General features: G+C 39.4%; 1 long non-coding RNA gene across 1 annotated transcript; it reads left to right on the plus strand.

Moving 5' to 3' along the window:
- Positions 1-1,137: 1,137 nt before the first annotated feature.
- Positions 1,138-4,327, plus strand: LOC124264985. The gene is made up of 2 exons (XR_006895310.1): positions 1,138-1,491; positions 4,090-4,327. It is a non-coding gene; the product is annotated as an uncharacterized LOC124264985 (long non-coding RNA).
- Positions 4,328-26,583: the final 22,256 nt, after the last annotated feature.

Genomic DNA, 26,583 nt, shown 5'->3' on the forward strand with positions numbered 1-26,583 from the left:
ACGTTTCTTACCTAATGTAGACACCTGGTGCTGTGTGATTATTGTACATAACACAACGATGCAATATCACCAAAGCCTCACGTTTCTCACCTAATGTAGACACCTGGTGCTGTGTGGTTATTGTCCATAACACAACGATGCAATATCACCAAAGCCCCACTTTTCTTATCTAATGTAGACACCTGGTGCTGTGTGGTTATTGTCCATAACACAACGATGCAATGTCACCAAAGCCCCACTTTTCTTATCTAATGTAGACACCTGGTGCTGTGTTCTTACCTAATGTAGACACCTGATGCTGTGTGATTATTGTCCATAACACAACGATGCAATGTCACCAAAATCTCACATTTCTTACCTAATGTAGACACCTGATGCTGTGTGATTATTGTACATAACACAACGATGCAATATCACCAAAACCTCACATTTCTTACCTAATGTAGACATCTGGTGCTGTGTGGTTATTGTCCATAACACAACGATGCAATATCACCAAAGCCCCACTTTTCTTACCTAATGTAGACACCTGATGCTGTGTGATTATTGTCCATAACACAACGATGCAATGTCACCAAAGCCTCACGTTTCTCACCTAATGTAGACACCTGGTGCTGTGTGGTTATTGTCCATAACACAACAATGCAATATCACCAAAGCCCCACTTTTCTTATCTAATGTAGACACCTGGTGCTGTGTTCTTACCTAATGTAGACACCTGATGCTGTGTGATTATTGTCCGTAACACAACGATGCAATATCACCAAAGCCTCACGTTTCTCACCTAATGAAGACACCTGGTGCTGTGTGGTTATTGTCCATAACACAACGATGCAATATCACCAAAGCCCCACTTTTCTTATCTAATGTAGACACCTGGTGCTGTGTTCTTACCTAATGTAGACACCTGATGCTGTGTGATTATTGTCCGTAACACAACGATGCAATATCACCAAAGCCTCACGTTTCTCACCTAATGAAGACACCTGGTGCTGTGTGGTTATTGTCCATAACACAACGATGCAATATCACCAAAGCCCAACTTTTCTTATCTAATGTAGACACCTGATGCTGTGTGATTATTGTCCATAACACAACGATGCAATATCACCGAAGCCCCACTTTTATTATCTAATGTAGACACCTGATGCTGTGTGATTATTGTACATAACACAACGATGCAATGTCACCAAAATCTCACGTTTCTTACCTAATGTAGACACCTGGTGCTGTGTGATTATTGTCCATAACACAACGATGCAATGTCACCAAAATCTCACGTTTCTTACCTAATGTAGACACCTGGTGCTGTGTGATTATTGTCCATAACACAACGATGCAATATCACCAAAATCTCACGTTTCTTACCTAATGTAGACACCTGGAGCTGTGTGATTATTGTCCATAACACAACGATGGGGGTTGGTCAGTTCGGGGGTGGAGTGTGGGGAGAGCAGAATGATAGTGGGTGGGGGATACTGATGGGGTTTCGTCAGTTCAGCGGTGGAGTAGGGGAGAACAGAATGATACTTGGTGGGGGATACTGATTGGGTTTGGTCAGTTTGGAGGTTGGTGTAGGGAGAGCAAAATGATACTGGGTGGCGGGTTCTGATGGGGGTTGGTCAGTTTGGAGGTTGGTGTAGGGAGCGAGCAAAATGATACTGGTGGGAGGTTCTGATGGGGGTTGGTCAGTTTGGAGGTTGGTGTAGGGAGCGAGCAAAATGATACTGGGTGGGGGGTTCTGGTAGGGTTTGGTCAGTTTGGAGGTTGGTGTAGGGAGAGCAAAATGATACTGGGTGGTGGGTTCTGATGGGGGTTGGTCAGTTTGGAGGTTGGGTGTGGAGCGATCAAATGATACTGTTGGGTGGGGTGGGGGTGGTTCTGATGGGGCCTTGTCAGTTTGGAGGTGGGGTGTGGGGCCGGAGAATGATACTTGGTGGATGGTTCTGATGGGGTTGGTCAGTTTGGAGGTGGGGTGTAGGGAGAGCAGAATGATACTTGGTGGAGGGTTCTGATAGGGGTTTGTCAGTTTGGAGGTGGGGTGTGTGGAGAGCTGAATGATACTTGGTGGAGGGTTCTGATGGGGTTAGTCAGTTTGGAGGTGGGGTGTAGGGAGAGCTGAATGATACTTGGTGGAGGGTTCTGATGGGGTTAGTCAGTTTGGAGGTGGGGTGTAGGAGAGCTGAATGATACTTGGTGGAGGGTTCTGATGGGGTTAGTCAGTTTGGAGGTGGGGTGTGTGGAGAGCTGAATGATACTTGGTGGAGGGTTCTGATGGGGTTAGTCAGTTTGGAGGTGGGGTGTGTGGAGAGCTGAATGATACTTGGTGGAGGTTCTGATGGGGTTAGTCAGTTTTGGAGGTGGGGTGTAGGGAGAACAGAATGATACTTGGTGGAGGGTTCTGATGGGGTTGGTGCAGGCCAGTTTGGAGGTGGGGTGTAGGAGAGCAGAATGATACTTGGTGGAGGGTTCTGATGGGTTAGCTAGTCAGTTTGGAGGTGGGGTGTAGGGAGAGCTGAATGATACTTGGTGGAGGGTTCTGATGGGGGTTAGTCAGTTTGGAGGTGGGGTGTGTGGGAGAGCAGAATGATACTTGGTGAGGGTTCTGATGGGGTTGGTCAGTTTGGAGGTGGGGTGTAGGAGAGCTGAATGATACTTGGTGGAGGGTTCTGATGGGGTTTGGTCAGTTTGGAGGTGGAATTAGAAGAGAGCAGAATGATACTTGGTGGAGGGTTCTGATGAGGGTTAGTCAGTTTGGAGGTGGGGGTGTGGAGAGCACAGATTGATACTTAGTGGAGGTTCTGATGGGGTTAGTCAGTTTGGAGGTGGGGTGTGGAGAGCAGATTGATACTGGCTGGAGGGTTCTGATAGGGTTAGTCAGTTTGGAGGTGGGGTGTGCGGGGAGAGCTGAATGATACTTGGTGGAGGGTTCTGATGGGGTTAGTCAGTTTGGAGGTGGGTGTGTGGAAGCAGAATGATACTTGGTGGAGGGTTCTGATGGGGTTGTAGTCAGTTTGGAGGTGGGTGTGGAGAAACAGATTGATACTTGGTGGAGGGTTCTGATGGGGGTTAGTCAGTTTGGGTGTGGGTGTGTGGAAACAGATTGATACTGGCTGGAGGGTTCTGATGGGGTTAGTCAGTTTGGAGGTGGGGTGTGTGGAGAGCTGAATGATACTTGGTGGAGGGTTCTGATGGGGTTAGTCAGTTTGGAGGTGGGGTCGAAGGAGAGCTGAATGATACTTGGTGTGGGATACTGATGGGGTTTGGTCAGTTTGGAGGTGGGGCGTAAGGAGAGCAGAATGATACTTGGTGGAGGGTTCTGATGGGGTTGGTCAGTTTGGAGGTGGGGTGTGTGGAGAGTAGATTGATACTGGGTGGAGGTCTGATTGGTTGTTGGTCAGTTTGAAGGTGGGGTGTAGGGAGAGCAGAATGATACTTGGTGGGGGCCTTGTCAGTTTGCAGGTGGGGTGTGGGGAGAACAGAACGATACTGGTTTGATGGAGTTCTGATGGGGGTTGAAGTCAGTTTGGGGGTTAGTGTTTGTGAAGCAGAATGATTCTTGGTTGGGGGTTCTGATGGCTCTTGGTTGGAGTTTTGAGATGGTGTGTGGGGCGAACAGAATGATACTGTATGGGAGGTTCTGATGGGGGTTGGTCAGTTCAGGGGGTGTGAGTGTGGGGAGAAGAGAATGATACTGGGTGGGAGGTGCTGATGGTGGTTTGTCAGTTTGGAGGTGGAAGGTGTGGGAGGAGAGCAGAATGATACTCATGTTTGTTTGATATAGCCATTCTAGAAGTTGTGACTGACTGAAAGATACAACTTTAATGACTTCTTATTTATTGCATAGAGCGATGTTGCAATGTAGATTCTTACATCATTATCAAGCTAAAAGTGATTACAACCAGATGTAGAGGAGTATATATACACAGTATGTTTTGACAACAGCAGATTAATACTTGGTATCATGCAGAATGATACTTGTTGGGGGATACTGATGGGGGTTGGTCAGTTTGGAGGTGGGGTGTGGGAGACCAGAATGAAAATGAAACTGAGGTGGGGTGGGGATACTGATATGATGGGGTTGGTCAGTTTTAGATACGCACATTCTGCTTTGGGATCTTTTTTCACATTGCAAAATACCGAGTGGCACCATTCATACCGAGTTACACTGTTGCTAGCACTTTACGTTTGTCACCCAATGTAGATGAAGATACTGTTCTAGTTTTTAGTCTGATGTTGAAAATGTAAGAAAGTCAGCTGACTTAAATAATAATCAATGTAGAATACCATCATAGAATAATTTTTGGAATAAAATATATTAAAATTCTGAGTTATATCTTGCTTGTATTGTTCAATACTTATACCTCATCATATTCAGATATGACAAAGTTGCATCCCTTGATCATACCAGGATCTGCTGATGAACGTGGAACCAGAATCACATCATGATTATTTTGTCATTCACACCATAGATTGTTCAATACATACATCTCCTATTGTTGGGTTTGCACATACCTAGAGTTGCATTCCTTGATCATACCAGGATTTGCTGATGGACGTGGAACCAGAATCACATCATGCTTTATTTTGTCATTCACATCATACATTGTTCAATACATAATCTCATCTGGTAGGGTTTTCACATGCCTAGAGTTGCATCCCTTGGTCATGTCAGGATATGCTGCTGGTGATGATGACAGGAATCGCGGTGATTATGATCATTACTTTGTCAGTCATGCTCATCATACCACCAACTATTCAAACATCTAGAACCTCCAACCTTCAGGGTTTCCTTCCATTGAACTGACACTGTGAAGTACAAGGTAGCACTAAACCCAACTCGCTCACTCACTCACTCATTCCCATTGAATTGACACTATGAAGTACAAGGTAGCACTAAACCCAACTCACTCACTCACTCATTCACTCATTTCCGTTAAACTGACACTATGAAGTACAAGGTAGCACTAAACCCAACTCACTCACTCACTCATTCCCGTTAAACTGACACAATGAAGTACAAGGTAGCACTAAACCCAACTCACTCACTCACTCATTCCCGTTAAACTGACACTATGAAGTACAAGGTAGCACTAAACCCAACTCACTCACTCATTCACTCATTCCCGTTAAACTGACACTATGAAGTACAAGGTAGCACTAAGCCCAACTCACTCACTCACTCATTCACTCATTCCAGTTAAACTGACACTATGAAGTACAAGGTAGCACTAAACCCAACTCACTCACTCACTCATTCAGTCATTCCCATTAAACTGACACTATGAAGTAGAAGGTAGCACTAAACCCAACTCACTCACTCATTCACTCATTCCCGTTAAACTGACACTATGAAGTACAAGGTAGCACTAAACCCAACTCACTCACTCACTCATTCGCCCATTCCAATTAAATTGACACTATGACGTACAAGGTAGCACTTAACCCAACTCACTCATTCGCCCATTCCAGTTAAACTGACACTATGAAATACAAGATGGCACTAAACTCAACTTACTCACATTAACTTGACACTGTGAAATACAAGGTAGCACTAAACTCAACTCACTCACTCGCTCATTCCCATTAAACTGACACTATAAGCTACAAGATGGCACTAAACCCAACTTACTCACATTAACCTGACACTGTGAAGTACAAGGTGGCACTAAACCCAACTGACTCACATTAACTTGACACTGTGAAATACAAGGTAGCACTAAACTCAACTCACTCACTCATTCGCTCATTCCCATTAAACTGACACTATAAGCTACAAGATGGCACTAAACCCAACTTACTCACATTAACCTGACACTGTGAAGTACAAGGTGGCACTAAACCCAACTGACTCACATTAACTTGACACTGTGAAATACAAGGTAGCACTAAACTCAACTCACTCACTCATTCCCATTAAACTGACACTATAAGCTACAAGATGGCACTAAACCCAACTTACTCACATTAACCTGACACTGTGAAGTACAAGGTGGCACTAAACCCAACTGACTCACATTAACCTGACACTGTGAAGTACAAGATGGCACTAAACTCAACTTACTCACATTAACTTGACACTGTGAAATACAAGGTAGCACTAAACTCAACTCACTCACTCATTCGCTCATTCCCATTAAACTGACACTATAAGCTACAAGATGGCACTAAACCCAACTTACTCACATTAACCTGACACTGTGAAGTACAAGGTGGCACTAAACCCAACTGACTCACTCATGAATAAGGTGAGAGGTGGATGTGAAATATGCAGGATAAGGTAAAGGTGGGCTGTGGCCCTTAAAATAAACTTCTAATTTTGAGAAACATACTAGCTGCGTGCCTACACAAGTCTTGAAATTGAATGTTTAACACAGAGTAGTGAGCCGTAGCAGTCGCAAAATGACAGAAATATGCTGGGTAACTTTAAGGTAGCTCTCAGCCGTTTACGTCTGTATCTGGGGATAAGTATAGAAGAGTATGTCATTATCTTTCCAATAACTTAAAATTATTCATTACACATGCACGCATGCGACATTTTTAGAGTTCAGTCTGAATGATGTTTCCAGATCCGAACTGCCGTCCTCTAATACACTTTATGAATGAATTATATATGCGTTTACACAGGTAATTCAGACACCTGTAATCTACTCAGGACGTTAGAGTGAGTGAGTGAGTTTAGTTTTACGCCGCTTTAGTAATATTCCAGCAATATCACGGTGGGGGGGCACCAGAAATAGTCTCCACACATTGTATTCATGTTGGGAGTCGAACCCGGGCCTTCGGTGTGACGAACGAACACTTTAACCATTTTGCTACCCGGCCGCCCCTTAGGACATTAGAATATTATGTGGAATATTAAGTCAAATGTAGATGAAGCCAACTCTATAACAATTGTGAAAGGAGAGAAGACAGCCACACTCAAAAAGAAGTAAAAGTAGAAGATTTGGAAAATGAAAAAGACATTTTGACCCATGTAATATACTTTTGTCTCTTTGCAATTTATTTGGCGTTAGTATTCACTTTATGACCTATTAAATAAAATATGATACACGAAAATAAAAGAACACTGAGCACACGTAGTGGTTCAAAGCAGCCATCTAAGACAAGAGCCCTTTGTTGTTTCAACTCATAAAACGTACATGATTTAAAAATATGTGATATGCATAAATTAACATAGCCCTGTCCATTTATATATTTGTCCTGAAATTTTAATTAATTTTTACACCAGAACAGCCAGCCGTGTGAATATCCAGAAGGGCAAAATAGATATAACGATAAAAGTGTTTTCTGACTTTAAAATACAAGCGTTGTCGCTTTGAAATATTTTCATTTGTATCAGCATTTACTTTGAAAAAATGCAAATACGAACAGTATATGCATACACGCTCGCTTTGCACAAGCTGAGTCAGAAGTACAAAACTCCCAGATACATCTGACCAGTGTTGACGACAAATCTGATTTCTGTGTCGACAGTAGTCAGCGATTGTTTACAAACATACACCACATGCTTTTCTATTTTTAGCCTTTCCCGCCGCGAGACTCCGGATGTTGTGGTTTGCCGTGATGTGTTTTGATGTTGACACGTGAGCTGTTTCTTTTCTTGTACATTGCAAAGGAATATACATCTATCACTTTGTTTGTACCGTATACGTTTATGTAAACGGTAATGTTTTAACTGAAGACGTGTTTTACACACTCACTCGTAAGCACAGCAACAAATCGATTACATACAACACAGTTCTGCGTTTTGAAAGTAATTGATATGTATTCATTTCAGCATGTTTTGATTAGACCAATTAGGGTAAAGTTTCAACACTGGCAGAATTTCTTCAACCTCATCAGTGGGACATTAGGAAGGGTGGATGCCAATTTGAAAGTATCCCCTACAGTTCTCATTGTAATAAAGTATCCCAGCAGTGTAGGCTTTTTCAGATTTTCCAATGTTTGGACCCAGCAGGCACATCAACGTTGTTTCAACGTTGAGAATAGGTTGGTCCTCAACGTTGAAATTAGATTGAAAATAGGTTGTATATGAAAGTTTTTTAGACGTATATGTCCGACGTGGAATCAACATTGAAGTTTGACCTATTATCAACGTTGAAAAAAGGTTGTATATGAAAGTTTTTTAGACGTAGATATCCGACGTGGAATCAACGTTGAAGTGTGACATATTATTAACATTGAAAATGGGTTGTTCCGTGGTTGTGTCTGGGAGGTATTACGCTTTCCTGTAAATAGACTCGCACTTCATCTTTAAACTACACTAAAGTAGCACCAAACTCATGCATCCAGCTAAAAATACCCAAAAAGCTATCTGCAATAAACAGTGTTCAAACATAAAATTGCAGTAAAAATATTTACCTGATAAAATACTTGGTTAAAATTCCACATTCAATATAATGTTCATTTAAGTTTTATGTCAGTTGGACGTATAATTCCAGTAAGAAGAAAGAGTATTCCAAATTAAGAAGAACTATTTACTGTTGTATTGTTATCTTGAAAGGTGGAAATTGTCGAGAAGACATTTTGTCTGAATTTCAGCTATTAGACAGACCCCTGAATAAACACAATGCAATTACTTTCACCATGAAAGGGATCCAAGATGAACAGGAACTATACCTGAAGACAGCACATAAAACCAGTCACTTTTTATGAAATCTTTATGAACACAAACGCACACAGAGAAACGTGGTTTAAAGCATAATGAAAAACATCACACATGACATAGTCTGTAGGTGATCTCTGTTGTGATAATAACACAATATCATCTGCATATAGCATTAAACTGACATACAGCTTCTCTTCTTTCTGCCACTCCCTGCCTGGCGGTCAGGTGGATACTTCAGAAACGTTCCTAACTCTTTCTTGAAATTTGCTTCGGATGCATTCCCATCTCATTCCCATGAGATAGGACACATTCTGAAATTTTATATTTAAATACATGAATAATTTTATATGGAAGATATATTGTCTTAAATGATTCAAGTATTTGTTTAATCAATCCCTTGAAAGGTTCATTTCACTGCTGTTACTTGCCATGTGAACATATGAACAGCATCAATACAAAATGTGACGAAAAATGTAAACAATTTATATCTTCAACTAAAGGAATGGAAGTTTTCTTAAACATTTTCAAAGAAAATCCTCAATTGCAAGTTGATTATTCAATTAGACTATGAATTAGGATGAATTAGACGATGCTTTACTGTCATATATTATTTGCTATGGTCATGATGAAAATGCTGCATTTGGTAATTAAATTACCAGAGATGATTGAATACAACCTTGTATTCTTAAAGGAAACTTGCCGTTTTGCCCATCAACATTCATTCTTGACATCAAATTGTTTGACGTTGTCCTGCAAAACAATGGAAGATTGTTGTTATTCTGTCAGATTTAGTTTTCTTTAGAGATTCTCGGAAACGATTATTTCAAATTAAGTAGGAGTTGTACTGATGTAGTAATTTTGCTAACAGGAGTCATAAATTGTAAGAAAAGCCATTTTACATTAAATGATAAGAAAACAAAATGGGTGGTGGTTCACAGGTCAAAGAACAAGTCTATTGTGGGAGGTCTTCCAACACCATTTATTCCCAAACACAAGGAAGTATGGATCATGGAGTTCTGAAAACAATAATGAGCTCTCATAAGTATACAATATATTCCCTATTATCTACTCTGTCTCTCTTTGTCATTTGTACACTCATAAAACTCAGATAAATAACTTCTTCATAATTCAGAAATGTTTTCACTTAATCTCTTATAGGAACGCTTAGAAAATCTCTCATATAATGAATTATGTGTGCCTATAATATCTGAGACGTCATAACTATGCTTCTCTGAATCATGAACAATAAAATAATGAGATTAAACTCTACACTGCCAGAAATAATCTATCATACCCTGAATAATAAGACACTGAATAACATCTCTTACAACTCCAATCAGTAGAGGACGTAACGTGTACGCGAGACGGTCCCCGCTACGCGTACAAGTGACTACCTGAGAGGGGTCACGCATTCGCGTGACTGCCTGATCACAGACAGGAAGTTCTGCATGTCACACAAAACGCGTCTAAAAGTGTTATTTATGAAAATAATGAAACAAAATTTGCTACAGTCATTAATAGGTGTTCAAGTTATTGATTGACATGAATGAAAACGTGTAAAGAATACATTAGATAGTCAAATTTTGACAAAAATGTGCAAAATTTAGGCAAAATTTGACAATATTGAACAGCGAATTTCACCTATGTGCATATTTTTCAGAAACTTACATTTAGTATTTTCTGAAAGCTCATTCATCGCAGATTCAAAATATATATGCAGCTTTCGAGGCACACCAACGCACACCCGTTTGTTATTGTGTTGAAACATGTTTACTTTCTTAAAAACTGCGCGAACCGTCTCGCGTAGAAGTGACTGGGAAAGCGAGTCATTAAGGGGAGGTAACTGATGCCTGACTAAATTGCTCTGTCAAAACATCCGTCTTGTGACTTGGACTGTCAGAAGCGTACGTACTATATATGGGGATATTTTTATTGCGTTACAACAAAGAGGATATAATAAATTAATACACATTTACGAATAATTTTTTTTTGTTCATACGGACTATATTATTTGGTGGAAGTATAATCATTGGAAAAAGGACTAAGAGAGGTGGTCACTTCTACCAGTGTAAAAACAATGCGCCTGCGTAAGTTTTCAGTTTGCTGTTATATTAGTCGGTTTTTGACGACAATTTTCAACCATGTGCCGATTTCACCGAAACGTGATTTTAATATTTTCTGAAAGCTCGTTCAATGGAGATTTACCTCGTGTAAATAGTTTTTCATGCACACGAACGCACATAGGTGTGCCATCGCGTTGAAACATGTCTACTTTCCTCCCACTGCTCGTCATAGACATAGACAAACATATCGTCCTCGCAGACCCGTTACGCGTACGAGAGACGCCTTGCAGAAGCAAGTGCACGACTGTTTGGGAGAGGGTCATCCGTAGGCGTTGACTACCTGTCGATGGACCACATATTTCATCCAGTAGCACACAAACGTCTCTAAGTACAATTTATAAAAAACCAAAAATCAAACCCGAACATACGTTGACATCGAGAAGTACATACTTCATTGAGCTTTGACATATATATTTAATATCCCAGACATTTTTTAAGGAAATTATGCTAAGTATAAGAAGAAGTAGTCAGTTTTTGACGACAATTTTGACCTATGTGCCAATTTCACAGAAACATGATTTTAATATTTTCTGAAAGCTTATTCAATGGCGATTTACCCCATGTAAATACTTTTCCATGTACACGAACGCACATAGGTGTGCCATCGCGTTGAAACATGTCTACTTTCCTCCCACTGCTCGTCATAGACAAACTGTCCTCACAGATCCGTTACGCGTACGAGAGACGCCTCTCAGAATCACGAGCAAAAGTAGTCACTTTTTGACGACAATGTTGATCTATGTGCCAATTTCACAGAAATATGATTTTAATATTTTCCGAAAGGTCATTCAATGGAGATTTACCCCATGTAAATACTTTTCCATGTACACGAACGCACATAGGTGTGCCATCGCGTTGAAACATGTCTACTTTCCTCCCACTGCTCGTCATAGACAAACAAACTGTCCTCACAGATCCGTTACGCGTACGAGAGACGCCTCTCAGAATTACGAGCAAAAGTAGCCAGTTTTATACGACAATTTTGACCTATGTGCCAATTTCACAGAAATATGATTTTAATATTTTCTGAAAGCTTATTCAATGGAGATTTACCCCTTGTAAATACTTTTCCATGTACACGAACGCACATAGGTGTGCCATCGCGTTGAAACATGTCTACTTTCCTCCCACTGCTCGTCATAGACAAACTGTCCTCACAGATCCGTTACGCGTACGAGAGACGCCTCTCAGAATCACGAGCAAAAGTAGTCACTTTTTGACGACAATGTTGATCTATGTGCCAATTTCACACAAATATGATTTTAATATTTTCCGAAAGGTCATTCAATGGAGATTTACCCCATGTAAATACTTTTCCATGTACACGAACGCACATAGGTGTGCCATCGCGTTGAAACATGTCTACTTTCCTCCCACTGCTCGTCATAGACAAACAAACTGTCCTCACAGATCCGTTACGCGTACGAGAGACGCCTCTCAGAATTACGAGCAAAAGTAGCCAGTTTTATACGACAATTTTGACCTATGTGCCAATTTCACAGAAATATGATTTTAATATTTTCTGAAAGCTTATTCAATGGAGATTTACCCCTTGTAAATACTTTTCCATGTACACGAACGCACATAGGTGTGCCATCGCGTTGAAACATGCCTACTTTCCTCCCACTGCTCGTCATAGACAAACTGTCCTCACAGATCCGTTACGCGTACGAGAGACGCCTCTCAGAATCACGAGCAAAAGTAGCCAGATTTATACGACAATTTTGACCTATGTGCCAATGTCACACAAATAAGATTTTAATATTTTCTGAAAGCTTATTCAATGGAGATTTACCCCATGTAAATACTTTTCCATGTACACGAACGCACATAGGTGTGCCATCGCGTTGAAACATGTCTACCATCCTCCCACTGCTCGTCACTGACAAACAAACCTTCCTCACAGATCCGTTACGCGTACGAGAGACGCCTCTCAGAATCACGAGCAAAAGTAGTCACTTTTTGACGACAATTTTGATCTATGTGCCAATTTCACACAAATATGATTTTAATATTTTCTGAAAGCTTATTCAATGGAGACTTACCCCATGTAAACACTTTTCCATGTACAGGAACGCACATAGGTGTGCCATCGCGTTGAAACATGTCTACTTTCCTCCCACTGCTCGTCATAGACAAACAAACTGTCCTCACAGATCCGTTACACGTACGAGAGACGCCTCTCAGAATCACGAGCAAAAGTAGTCACTTTTTGACGACAATGTTGACCTATGTGCCAATTTCACAGAAATATGATTTTAATATTTTCTGAAAGCTTATTCAATGGAGATTTACCCCATGTAAACACTTTTCCATGTACACGAACGCACATAGGTGTGCCATCGCGTTGAAACATGTCTACCATCCTCTCACTGCTCGTCACAGACAAACAAACCTTCCTCACAGATCCGTTACACGTACGAGAGACGCCTCTCAGAATCACGAGCAAAAGTAGTCAGTTTTTGACGACAATTTTGACCTATGTGCCAATTTCACAGAAACATGATTTTAATATTTTCTGAAAGCTTATTCAATGGAGATTTACCCCATGTAAATACTTTTCCATGTACACGAACGCACATAGGTGTGCCATCGCGTTGAAACATGTCTACCATCCTCTCACTGCTCGTCACAGACAAACAAACCTTCCTCACAGATCCGTTACGCGTACGAGAGACGCCTCTCAGAATCACGAGCAAAAGTAGTCACTTTTTGACGACAATTTTGATCTATGTGCCAATTTCACAGAAATATGATTTTAATATTTTCTGAAAGCTTATTCAATGGAGATTTACCCCATGTAAATACTTTTCCATGTACACGAACGCACATAGGTGTGCCATCGCGTTGAAACATGTCTACCATCCTCCCACTGCTCGTCACTGACAAACAAACCTTCCTCACAGATCCGTTACGCGTACGAGAGACGCCTCTCAGAATCACGAGCAAAAGTAGTCACTTTTTGACGACAATTTTGATCTATGTGCCAATTTCACACAAATATGATTTTAATATTTTCTGAAAGCTTATTCAATGGAGACTTACCCCATGTAAATACTTTTCCATGTACAGGAACGCACATAGGTGTGCCATCGCGTTGAAACATGTCTACTTTCCTCCACTGCTCGTCACAGACAAACAAACCTTCCTCACAGATCCGTTACACGTACGAGAGACGCCTCTCAGAATCACGAGCAAAAGTAGTCACTTTTTGACGACAATGTTGACCTATGTGCCAATTTCACAGAAATATGATTTTAATATTTTCTGAAAGCTTATTCAATGGAGATTTACCCCATGTAAACACTTTTCCATGTACACGAACGCACATAGGTGTGCCATCGCGTTGAAACATGTCTACCATCCTCTCACTGCTCGTCACAGACAAACAAACCTTCCTCACAGATCCGTTACACGTACGAGAGACGCCTCTCAGAATCACGAGCAAAAGTAGTCAGTTTTTGACGACAATTTTGACCTATGTGCCAATTTCACAGAAACATGATTTTAATATTTTCTGAAAGCTTATTCAATGGAGATTTACCCCATGTAAATACTTTTCCATGTACACGAACGCACATAGGGTGTGCCATCGCGTTGAAACATGTCTACCATCCTCCCACTGCTCGTCACAGACAAACAAACCTTCCTCACAGATCCGTTACGCGTACGAGAGACGCCTCTCAGAATCACGAGCAAAAGTAGCCAGTTTTGACGACAATTTTGACCTATGTGCCAATTTCACACAAATATGATTTTAATATTTTCTGAAAGCTTATTCAATGGAGATTTACCCCATGTAAATACTTTTCCATGTACACGAACGCACATAGGTGTGCCATCGCGTTGAAACATGTCTACTTTCCTCCCACTGCTCGTATAGACAAACAAACTGTCCTCACAGATCCGTTACGCGTACGAGACGCGCCTCAGAATCACGAGCAACAGTAGCCAGTTTTATACGACAATTTTGACCTATGAGCCAATTTCACACAAATATGATTTTAATATTTTCTGAAAGCTCCTTCAATGGAGATTTGCCTCGTGTAAGTACTTTTTTCAGGCAACAACGAACGCACATGGGTGTGTCATCGTGTTGAAACATATCCATTTGAACTGACAGCTCTTCGCGTACAAGAGAGCAAGCGTATGCAAATAGATCACGTGACACCGGCTGATCCGGTGCGCAATATGCTGGCTCAATCAAGTGATACAACAAGTGGTAAGTAAAAATTCAGTGGACTACATTATCTATTTCCTAATGTTTTAGATCATTGTCATCATAAACACATTAAGTATAGAAATACATATAACACAGAAACTAAAAAGCGACATTTAACAGATGTCCGTATATGTGCAATGCATCTACCAAAATAAAAGAGAATATACGACATTGTAATTGCTATATTGATTACACCCTGCCAACAACACTCAAAAGATTATTTTATGATGTCACCAAAATTATATTTTCTTTTCTGTGTTGTACGGGATAGGTGTTTGCATAAGCCGTGGCTTGTTCACCGATCCTCATTTCTTGTATTCCGAAATAAAATATGTTTAAACTAAAAGAGAGAAAAGCCGATGACAGTGTTCACAAGGACGCATAGCATCTTCAAATACTCTTCGAAGATTAGTCTTCTAAGTACAAGAATAGCTCCTTCTTACCAAAATATAACACTATATATGCAAAACACAATAACAATATCCATAATGTTATAAGTCGTCTATCAGTTGTTTTACAGACAAAATTTTGAGTATGTAATCATATCAAACAATTTTACTCTCCTTTTTCGCTCATGAATATGTAATCTCTTCAATATTTGAGTGAGTTGCTGACTTAATCATGAGGGTACTGATCATATGATATATCTGACGATGAAGAGATCGTCATCACGTGATCGGTTCAATTGGCAAAAGATGCCATTTCCATGAGCAGATTTTGCCCAGCTCCATGTCAACTGAAGATTTGTCACAACTGAATAAACATGTGTCTGTGTCCTTTTCACAGTTTATCCAAACACAAACACGAAATGGAATAATTTGCAGTTAATTATGTGTTTTAAGCGATAATAAAATATTACACCACGGACCATAAAGCACCGTATGCAGGAAATTGCACAATCGCCGTGTCCACCAGACTGTCAGCCGGCTAAGCTGTCTGCAAGCCCATTATATGTATATACCGAAATAACGTGCTGTATTGCATCACACCTGTTGCAGGTCTCCAGCCTCCCACCTGTATATTCAGCGATATCCAACTGCAGTCATAAACTATGCCTGACCGCGTTCGGCCTTGTCTTTATTCCGGCTCAATCCTCGCAGGAAAACAGTGTCACGTGTGTGATGGAACGAATGCGTAATCTAACTGAAATTTAATTGTGTTGCATTCTGTCAAAATATGTGCGAAGACTAATACAAGTAGCCGTACTGAAGAATTTTAAATATGCATTTTCATAATTATACCAAATACATACAAAACATTCAGTGAAGGGTTTATACATTTTCGTTTTATAACAAATAATGCAATGCTCCCTGGAATAAATATATTTCTTCATTCTGCAGATGACTCATAGGCTGTCCAACCCAACATGCAGGACTGTACCCAGGGTTGGTTGTTTTCCACTGTCCATGCTGGCGTCCAGGAACGAAAACCTTTTCTGTTTCACACGCAAAATGGCTTAGAATATATGTAAATAAAAAAAGTATCAAATTTTACCTGAAGTTCATCTGATAACGTGTTTTGTTAGTTTTGTTGTAGAAAACGTATTTATGCATGTGTATATATATTTCCGCGTCTGGCCGAAGTTACCTGTATAGGTACAGGTAAGAGAAACAACATATTCCTTACCTTTAATATACTGTAGGGGCTGGGGAATGGGATAGTATCTTCCAGGATGATGCTTGTTAATAAAATCGCCGACGTCATGATACACATTTCTTTCAAAGATGATGATGATGATAATTCGTAGATTTGATTTAAACAGTATTATATTTCCACAAAGACATGTAATATACATTAAACATTAATAAATTACAAAAGGAAAAAGTATCAGCAAATGCTTCTCCTAAAGTTTGTAGATTTAACGTGAGCTTACTGACATAATGCGACAAAAAGTGCCGATTTCTGAATGCATACATTAGGTACAACTTATTTATGTGCATCATCATTGTCAACTAATCATTTTCCGCGGGCATAGGGTGGTTATCAGGCCCTGGACCGTGTTTGCAGAAAACATCCTCAATTTGCAATAAGCAAACCCGTGATCAGTGAGCCGTTTCAGCGGCTCTCCAGAACCCATAAACAATTAGCGTCTAATTAGTTTGTTTTCTTCATAACTTCTCTGTGTCATTTTACAAACTGATGTATTAACAACAGAAAAGTGTTATAGACGCATCCCATATCACATCGTATATTCACGGTTCTAAAAAAATATCCATTTTTTGAAACTTTGCTTTTAAGGGGTTTTAGCAACGTTCTCATTTGGTTGAAACAGTTTGCATAATATTCCATAAATGCTTCTGAAAATGTTATGTTTATCTGTTTGCGATATATCACAAACAAATAATAGTAATTAAAATACACCTGCCGTGTATATGCCGTATATATGTGAACCGTCAATACGATCGATATCGGTTCCAATGACACGGGCCAGGTTTACAAGTCTGTTTTCTATAATCGTCTTGAAAATGAAATAATGCACGCTGATACCAGTGAAGATATTCACAAAGATATGTATCATAGCCTTAATTCACACATTAAAAAAACGTTTTGGGATGTGTTTACAAAATCCATGTGCATGCCGATGAAGCTGGGCGCTTCCGATAACACCTCACACATGAGGGCTTCAGGCTCCATTTGATTGGCTGAAACAGTGTCGCGCACGTTTGCAGGGTATTCTGTAAAACAGCATACACGGCTAATGCGAGCACAAGCTGACATGTATTCTCAGAGATCCAATATCGACACGTCAACAGCATGAGCTGTCGTCAAAAGTCAAAGAAACGGCGCTGCATTTTGATTTAACACTAACTTTGATTAGCACGAGATGTCAACTAAAACTGACAGTGACTTCATTTCGGATTCAGTTTCCGAATACACCATTGAGTCTCTTACACGCTGTGACAAGCAAAGACAACTTTTACGTTAGTATTGAATTGATAGGTTACTTTTACGATTACAAATACGTGAAAGTTAGTGAGGTGAACAGGTAAGATTTCGTAGCTGTGTAATGCTGAAATCAAGACACTATGTACAGTTCGGGTAGCCGAGACATGCATCATGGGACCCCCTCCATTAACGCGACAGGTAATGTTATCGGTATTGGGATTATGAACGCTTATTGACATTTGGCATTTTATATATATTTTCGGTTGACTGATGTTTTATCTTCAATTCTGTCGCACATAGTCGCAACTCGTTCAACACGATCACAATATACAAACCATTGTCAAACGTTTACTTAGGACAATCTAAACTAGTTTAAATATTAAAAACTATTTAGGAATTGAGATCAGTAATATCATTTTAAGCAAAACATCTGAGACTTCTATTCATTTGGATACACGATAACAATAATTCATTCCGCTTTTTAAGAAGCGAGCCGTGTGCTGTAGTTGCAGGTGAAGGTACACAATACGTCACTTCCGGAAAATATGCAAATGACTTTATAGTTGTTTGCAGGATTACTCTTGACGAAGTAAGTTTTGATTCATGCAAGATGCAATGGCGGTAGAGGTCATATTAGTTTCAAAATGTTCCAGAACTCACTGCAAAGATGAATACTTTGACATTTCTAAAACTAGCCATGACATCCACTAAAATAAATCAATTTTTCAAATGCGATTAATTATTTTTACGTAACTTGCATATGTAAACAACAGACCCTGGGCGTGGTGTTTCTTTCCGAGAAACCTGTTTATTCACGACTGTCAAGTAACCACCACGTTTGGTGATTTTACGGGACGCTTTAATCACCCCGCACCGTGTTCGCACCCAATCCAGTTGGTTCCACGGTGATTGAATTAATTAGGGTCAAGCGCTTCAGTTAGTACCGCGGAGCGCACCCGTCTCGCGTACACGAGACGATAGGCCGTCTCGCGTACACGTTACGTCTCTGACTGTAAATAGTGGACTCTTCCAAATCTCAGTATGTTTCACTGCACACACATTTAAATGCAAAATAATGAAAAACTTACACTTTGACAATAATAAAGAAACATCATATTCAAATTCTACAGCTGACCAAATACCTGAAGAGTGTGTCTCCCAGCAATAAACATCTATATATCGCTATAAATTTATGACTTCTGTCCTCTCGCGTACTTTCTCGCATCCAGCTCTTTACGGCGAAAAACAATATGGCGCCAAGCAAGGGAGTGCTCATTGAACTAAACATCTCCGGGAGAAATCATTGTCAAATTATTCTCTTACATGATCAACCTTTGTGGTGGATATACTGGAAACAAGTGAAATGTTAAAAACTTGTTACCTTAGCATTGCTCCTTTTATGTGATCCACAAAATTGATGCCACTCAGTCTTCGAAGATGAGATTTCTGCAAATTCCATTAAAATTATATCTTATTTCATAATTTAAATGTTCCTTACTAAATTACTTCTTTTTGTATGTAACATTTTAACCTTTAAGAGACATGAATCATCACATCCCTTCCAAACAAGTGTAGAATGAAAGTCTGTGAGTGCAGTTTTGTTAATTGTCCCATCAAAGAATCATTAGTGAAGTTACACATTTTGTAAATAAATAAAAGTTCAAATAAATTATATACAATTTCATCCTTAACAAAGACTTGCACAAGACATTTTGATGTGAATTTTCGTTGCATGATCTGAGAAAGATTTCCTTCGCAATTCTCCACCCCACACCCTCCCCCAAATAATATGCATATATGTTGACGGGGTTCAGAGCGTGCTCAATGCATAATTTACTGATAGACTTATTCAAACGAACAAATGTTCATCATAATGTGATGCAATATAAAATGTTGATAAATTCTATTCGATTTTGTATGGCGCTGCCCTTTAGGGACCGTTCATAATGTATGGCTTGGGGTGATGATGATTTTATGAAGAAGCATGTACAATGTGAATTACCTCCCCCTCCCCGGAAAGTGTATGTACGAAATAAGTGACGCCCCCACCCTGCATGTCATGTACAATATCTATGACGCCCTCTCCCCTTCCCATAAATTCTAAGCATCATATTAACATACATTCTCTTCCCACAGAGGTTACTCTGTCATATCTTCCTACGTAGGAAGATATGACAAGTAACCTCTGTGGGAAGAGAATGCTATAGTGCGTGTGTACAAAACTTCTGACCCCTTAGCTCCCTGAACAAAATGGGTGAAACACCTCCTCCAACACACACACACACACCCACACCCTTACAATCATCACCCCACCCGCAGCCATATAATTATGTATGGTCCCTTATATTGATGTACTTCATTGATTATTTGAAAATGTATATTTGCAAAATTCAAATCAGGTGATGGGTACGGAAATCTTATTCGATTATAGAATAAAATGCCAACTATATGCATGCAAATATATTGAAAAATAACAAAACAAGTTCATGGAAAACACGGGCTTCCACTAAATTTTTGAAACATGTACGTGACATACCGGTACCCTTGTGAGATAAAACATGAGCCCTAATTCGAGTTTCTTGCTACATTGACCTGCTAGATTTAAACAACATTCCTACGTTTTCATTATACATGAAGGACATACTTACCAAATAAACACCAGCATGCCGTGAAGATGTTGAAAATAGAACGATATTGCGTTGAACTTCGCCAAAGTAAACTGACAACGATCAGCTGCCTTTGCGCGCGCGATAATTGTGCGCATGTCCGGATATGGCCAAACGAGGCGATCTGGCATGTGTTTGAAAGCAAATTGTCGGGAATTATACAATTTTGACAGTTTTGTGGGAAAATATCAAATGTAATGCAATTCGGATAACTGATGACTTTATACCTAAAATCATTGATGTTTTCATTTTCAATTGCGATTTACGTAATATTTCCGTCCGTTGATCGATGCACAATCAAATAATATATAAGATTATATGTGTCACTAGCTCGATCTTGATCTTTTATGAAATTAATGTTCCGAAATGATAGTTGTTAAGTTGGATACCTATTACCAATATGAATTATGTATCAAATTTGCCAAGGAAACAATTAGTTGACATTTTGTTGGTTCCTTACGTTGAAACAACGTCGACAACTAAACGAATCTCGAATAACTTTCTTTGGTCGCATGATAAACGTTGAATCAACGTTTATGAAAGGTTGATCAACCAAACAACCAAAATTCAACGTTGATTCAACGTTGTGTGCCCGCTGGGGATGGTATAGTGACTGATCCAATTTGATCCTATTTCGGTGTTTTTTACCTTGATATTTAATCATGTAAAAATATGATGTCTATTACGTATGCTATGATGTCAGAAACATACATTTGATATATTTGAATCCATAAACTAAACAACCCCACTTTGCCATTGATAAAAAAATCTGAAATTTTACTTAGGTACATAGGTATATACAGTTTTTAACTAAGTACACAGCAAATGCTTATACATGTTTCTTATGTAACAATGAAGTTCGCTGTTCGTATCCTCAAAACAGTGTTGGCCCATAAATTTTTTGTTCAGACAATCAAACTTGAATGCAATACAGTGATTACTACTCTCTTGCTGTAACCCTTGTTTGGGGCGGTGGGGTAGCTTAGTGGTTAAAGCGTTGGCTCGTCACGCCGAAGACCCGGGTAAGAATCCCCACATGGGTACAATATGTGAAGCCCATTTCTGGTGTCCTCCGCCGTGATGTTGCTGGAATATTCCTAAATGCGGCGTAAAACTAAACTCACTCACTCACTAACCCTTGTTTGGTGGTAAACCTACACATGTTATTTGTCATCATTGACTTGATGGTCAGTTAATGACAGATATAATTAGTGATTACCCGACAAAGGTTCCCATTTAGCATTTTTTGTGTCTGGAGTAAATAATCATCATTATAAACTGAGGTCTGATGTGGCAAATGTACATCTTATGTAATATGCGCATGTTAGTGTAGCAAGAGGAATTATCAGCTGAGTTACAAAACAAACATTGATCAAAGAATTAATCGATAACACGCTGATTGATTAAATGCATATATCCTCCACAGCGGATTTGTCAAAAGGTAGTGTTTATGTATGTAGATTTACTAATCTATACTGAATACACCCTGTCGTAAAGTCTCTTTGTGAAAACAACGTCCTTCCTTCAAAGGATTAGGTGCCAATATATTGATTGATTAGGAGAGCGGAAGGTCGCAGGTTCGATCCCTGTTGGTCCCTGCCTGGCGCTTGGCATTAATGGGTACAACAAGGACTGGTCGGATCGGAGTCAGTATAATGTGTCTGAGTCGGGTATTCATGCTTCACTGCGGTATGGTGTCTCAGTGGGCTAGCACTATAAAACCAGCTTCAGACTGGGCTAGTACAAGCAGCCGCACATACACATACACATGCATGCATGTCGTCATATGAGCGAAATACTCTCAAGCACGACGTTAAACCCAATTTCACCTCACCTCACCTCATATTGATTGATTGCTCATTCCTGGCTAAACACTAAATTACTTTTTTAAAGAATGGCGGACATCATGCAATTACTTGCCAGGTGTGCTATCTTGGGTGACCAATGGGGACTATACACCAATGTGAAAAACCTGAAACGATAGATCACTTTTTCGCATATTAGACAGTTAAAAGACACATGACATGGAACAGGATTCTTTGTCAGCTGCAGATGAACGGCATCTCATTCCTTTATGTGGATATTGATGGATACATTCCCCAAACAAGGTAATAGCCTGATATTGTTGCTATAACTTTAGTCTGGTTTAATTTTAATATTTGCATTTTGTTATTATTTATTTGTTATGACATGCAACAGAATCATTTTTTTTGCTGTGAAGTGTAATTAGACAGACAACATAAACTAAGTCGCACTTAGGGCGTGTGTGTGAAATATGATACACGCTGGCAATCTATAAGATGTCTAGATATTACAGTCATGCTTTAAATTAACTAAGTATAAGCAGATCGTGTGTATTTGATTAAGTTTCAATATGCAAACAAATATGATAATAAACTAATTAGGATTATAAGACAAAATATAAAGACGTACATTGACTTCGTTATTTCAGTCCTAACATTTTGTACTATTGGCAGATGGTTAAACTTAAAATGTTTTCATTTGTTATCAAAATAATGCCATTTGATACCACATTCAGATTGACTAGTAGTGAACCCAAGCTCACTAATCTACCCAAGACTCCCCATGTACTTAGTTAGCTTTACTTTCAAATAATGCTATTATATCAGGCGTCTCACCAAATTCTGGGATATCATCCGGGTACTCAAAGGAGAAAAACATTAACAAAAGCAACAACCAGTCCACGAAATTGCTCTGGATCAGTGGATCTTTAAGAAAAGTAAAAACATTATCTTGTGCAATGAAACTTGTGCACCAACTTGAAAACGTTTTGTCATTTATCATCCAAAACTGTGTTCCACAGGAGATATCGCTTGTGTGAGATCTTATGATATCTCCTAGGAGATGTCATTTCGACAGTAGATTTTGTACAATGCTCTGACAATGCTATGACGTCATCAACTTGATTATGCCACAATGCTATGACATCCCTGCACTACAAGACTAATGGTCGTACAGTGTTGAGAGATGTACCCACCCTACAGTGTTGAGAGATGTACATTTTTCATTGAAAACGAATGAAGAATTAATTTTAATGATAAATAGAATCTCACCCAAGTGTCTACTGATATCAATTATATCAACACGAGTTTATAAAGTTACAAATATCTGAGGCTTGCCGAGGATATTTTTACCTTTATCAACGAGTGTTGATATAATTGATATCAGTAGACACTTGGGTGAGATTCTCATAAGATCATACATATCTTCTTCCTGTTTATTTGCTTTTATGTATACCTGGAAACTATACACAACTATTATGACTAAGTATGCTGTACAAAAATAAAAATGATTTCAGCTAACTGTAGGGTACAAGGAGGTAAAAACAAAAGAAAAGAGATATTGAATGTAGAAAGAGGAAAAAGCTTGCAAGATATTTATTTTGCCACGGATGAAATATTAAATAGGTTGAGAAATGAATAGGGACAAGAAAGCTTTATTGCACCTTTCAGATCTAAGCTAAATTTTAAGGGGGTGTCAATATTTGTTTAAACTGTTATAGAAACGACAATCCATAGAACTACACAGGATGAAAATGGAATCTCTTATCTTAACTGTTTAGGATAGAAGATTTACATTCACAAATATCTAGGGACCAAATCCTGATCACCCAAATTTCAACATAAAATAAATGAGCATGTATGTACTCTTTAAAATGAAAGTTTAAAATGATGTCGGAGATCTTAAAAAGATCTCACAGATTAAATAAAACTTGTGAAAAGTATACTTGGTGGGAAAAAATCCAAAATAGAAAGCCAGAGCAGATTTTGTTTTGATTTGACAATATATGTATTATTATCTTACTCTAGATTCAGTTATTCTACCAGGTTATAAAACAGGCCATTAAATTGTATTCCTTAGTTTGTCAAAAACTATTAATCAAGAAAAAGCAGACGACAGGACCTCATATGGACTGAAAAATTGGACTGACTCTCTCTCCCAACTCAGCAAATATGGGTAGCGGAGAGTAGAGGTGCACACTCAGTGTGAACATCAGAGTGTTCTGTCAGTAGATCAGATGAGCTTCATTTAGCCCCATGCACCCTAGATGGCTGGTAAAATATGAAATAGACCTCCAACATGAGCCCTTAAAGCAACAGTAGGTTTTATGTGCACAATGGTGATGTTATCCCTCCTGATCTGACCCAACAGTCTTAGTGGCAGGAAGGGTTCACTGGTCAGTGTTGGACACCAGCCACCCATATACTGTACACTGTCAGTCTTAATGAGAGGTAGGGTTCACTGGTCAGTGTTGGACACCAGCCACCCCTGTACTGTACACTGTCAGTCTTAATAGGAGGTATTGTTCACTGGTCAGTGTTTGACACCAGCCACCCCTGTACTGTACTCTGTCAGTCTTAATAGGAGGTATGGTTCACTGGTCAGTGTTTGACACCAGCCACCCCTGTATTGTACACTGTCAGTTTTAATGGGAGGTTGAGTTCACTGGTCAGTGTTGGACACCACCCACCCCTGTACTGTACACTGTCAGTCTTAATAGGAGGTAGGGTTCACTGGTCAGTGTTGGACACCAGCCACCCATGTACTGTACACTGTCAGTCTTAATGGAAGGTAGGGTTCACTGGTCAGTGTTTGACACCACCCAGCCCTGTACTGTACACTGTCAGTCTTAATAGGGGGTATGGTTCACTGGTCAGTGTAGGACACCACCCACCCATGTACTCTACACTGTCAGTCTTAATAGGAGGTAGGGTTCACTGGTCAGTGTAGGACACCAGCCACCCATGTACTGTACACCGTCAGTCTTAATGGGAGGTATAGATCACTGGTGAGTGTTGGACACCAGCCAGCGATATACTGTACACTTTCAGCTTTAATGGGATTAACTGTTCACTAATCAGTGTTGGACAATAACCACCCCTGTATTGTACACTGTCGATCTGGTGTACGCCAAGGAGAGAATTTATCACCCACATTATTTGCTAGTTTTATGAATGATATTGAAATGTCTTTTGATAAAGATTTCTGTGAAGGTGTGGAGCTTAAACCTAAAGATGTTAATGATAGGTTAGAAGATATCATCAAAATGTTTGTATTATTATATGCAGATGATGCAGTTCTCTTGGCTTCAAACCCCAACGATCTTCAGCAAATGTTGGATTCTTTTCAGGCCTATTATTCCACATGGAAACTTAATGTAAATATTGCTGAAACAAAAGTTTTAATATTTGGCGGTTCAAAGAAAGATTACAAAATCCCATTTAAAATTGGAAATACTGTTCTGGACAATGTTATAAAATACACATATTTGGGTGTAGTTTTAAATAAAAAGCAGAAGATTTACATTAACAAAAGAAACAGCTGTTGAAAAAGCCACAAAAGCAATGTATTGAATTCTTAGCAAAGGTCGGAAACTGCATCTAACATACGAATTACAATTACGTCTATTTGATTCCATGGTGTTGTCGGTTCTTCTATATGGTTGTGAGGTTTGGGGATTTGAAAATACATATTTTTCCTTATCCTGACTCATGCTCTTTTGCTTGTCTTCTTCTTCTTGCGAACATAGTGGAAACATTTGTATCTCCTTAATTGAAGCTCCCTTCAATGTAAAATCACTAATTAGTACTCACCACGAGTTGCTCCCCTTTAATCCCTTTTGGCGGGAAAGGTGTCGCCACCTTACACCTCGTGCTTCACTCTCTCCTTCTTCGCCCAGTGAGCAGGATGCGAGAGCGCCTGTGTCTCCTTACACAACATATCCTTTGATTTTTCTTAGTTTATTACTTCTTATAGTGTACTATAGAGGTATAGCTAGTATCCTTCAGTAATTTGTATTGATTATTTATCGTATTTCTACTGTTTATTCACGTGTATTCGTGATTGTTCAGCTAGTATTACGTTGATGAAAATCTGTACTATTTGTAGATTACGTTTTTCTGCCTCAGATCCGCATGTAATATGCCCTAGTTGTTCTACGCCGTGTGCGTTTGATTCACGTTGCAGTTATTGCATTGATTTATCTAATTCTGCATTTAATAAATACTATCTTTGCGTCTTAAGACGTGCTGCAGATAGGTCACGCAAACAAGG

This window comes from Haliotis rubra, unplaced genomic scaffold (genome assembly GCF_003918875.1).
Source record: "Haliotis rubra isolate DU_JTF1 unplaced genomic scaffold, ASM391887v1 Scf954, whole genome shotgun sequence".
NCBI lineage: Eukaryota > Metazoa > Mollusca > Gastropoda > Lepetellida > Haliotidae > Haliotis > Haliotis rubra.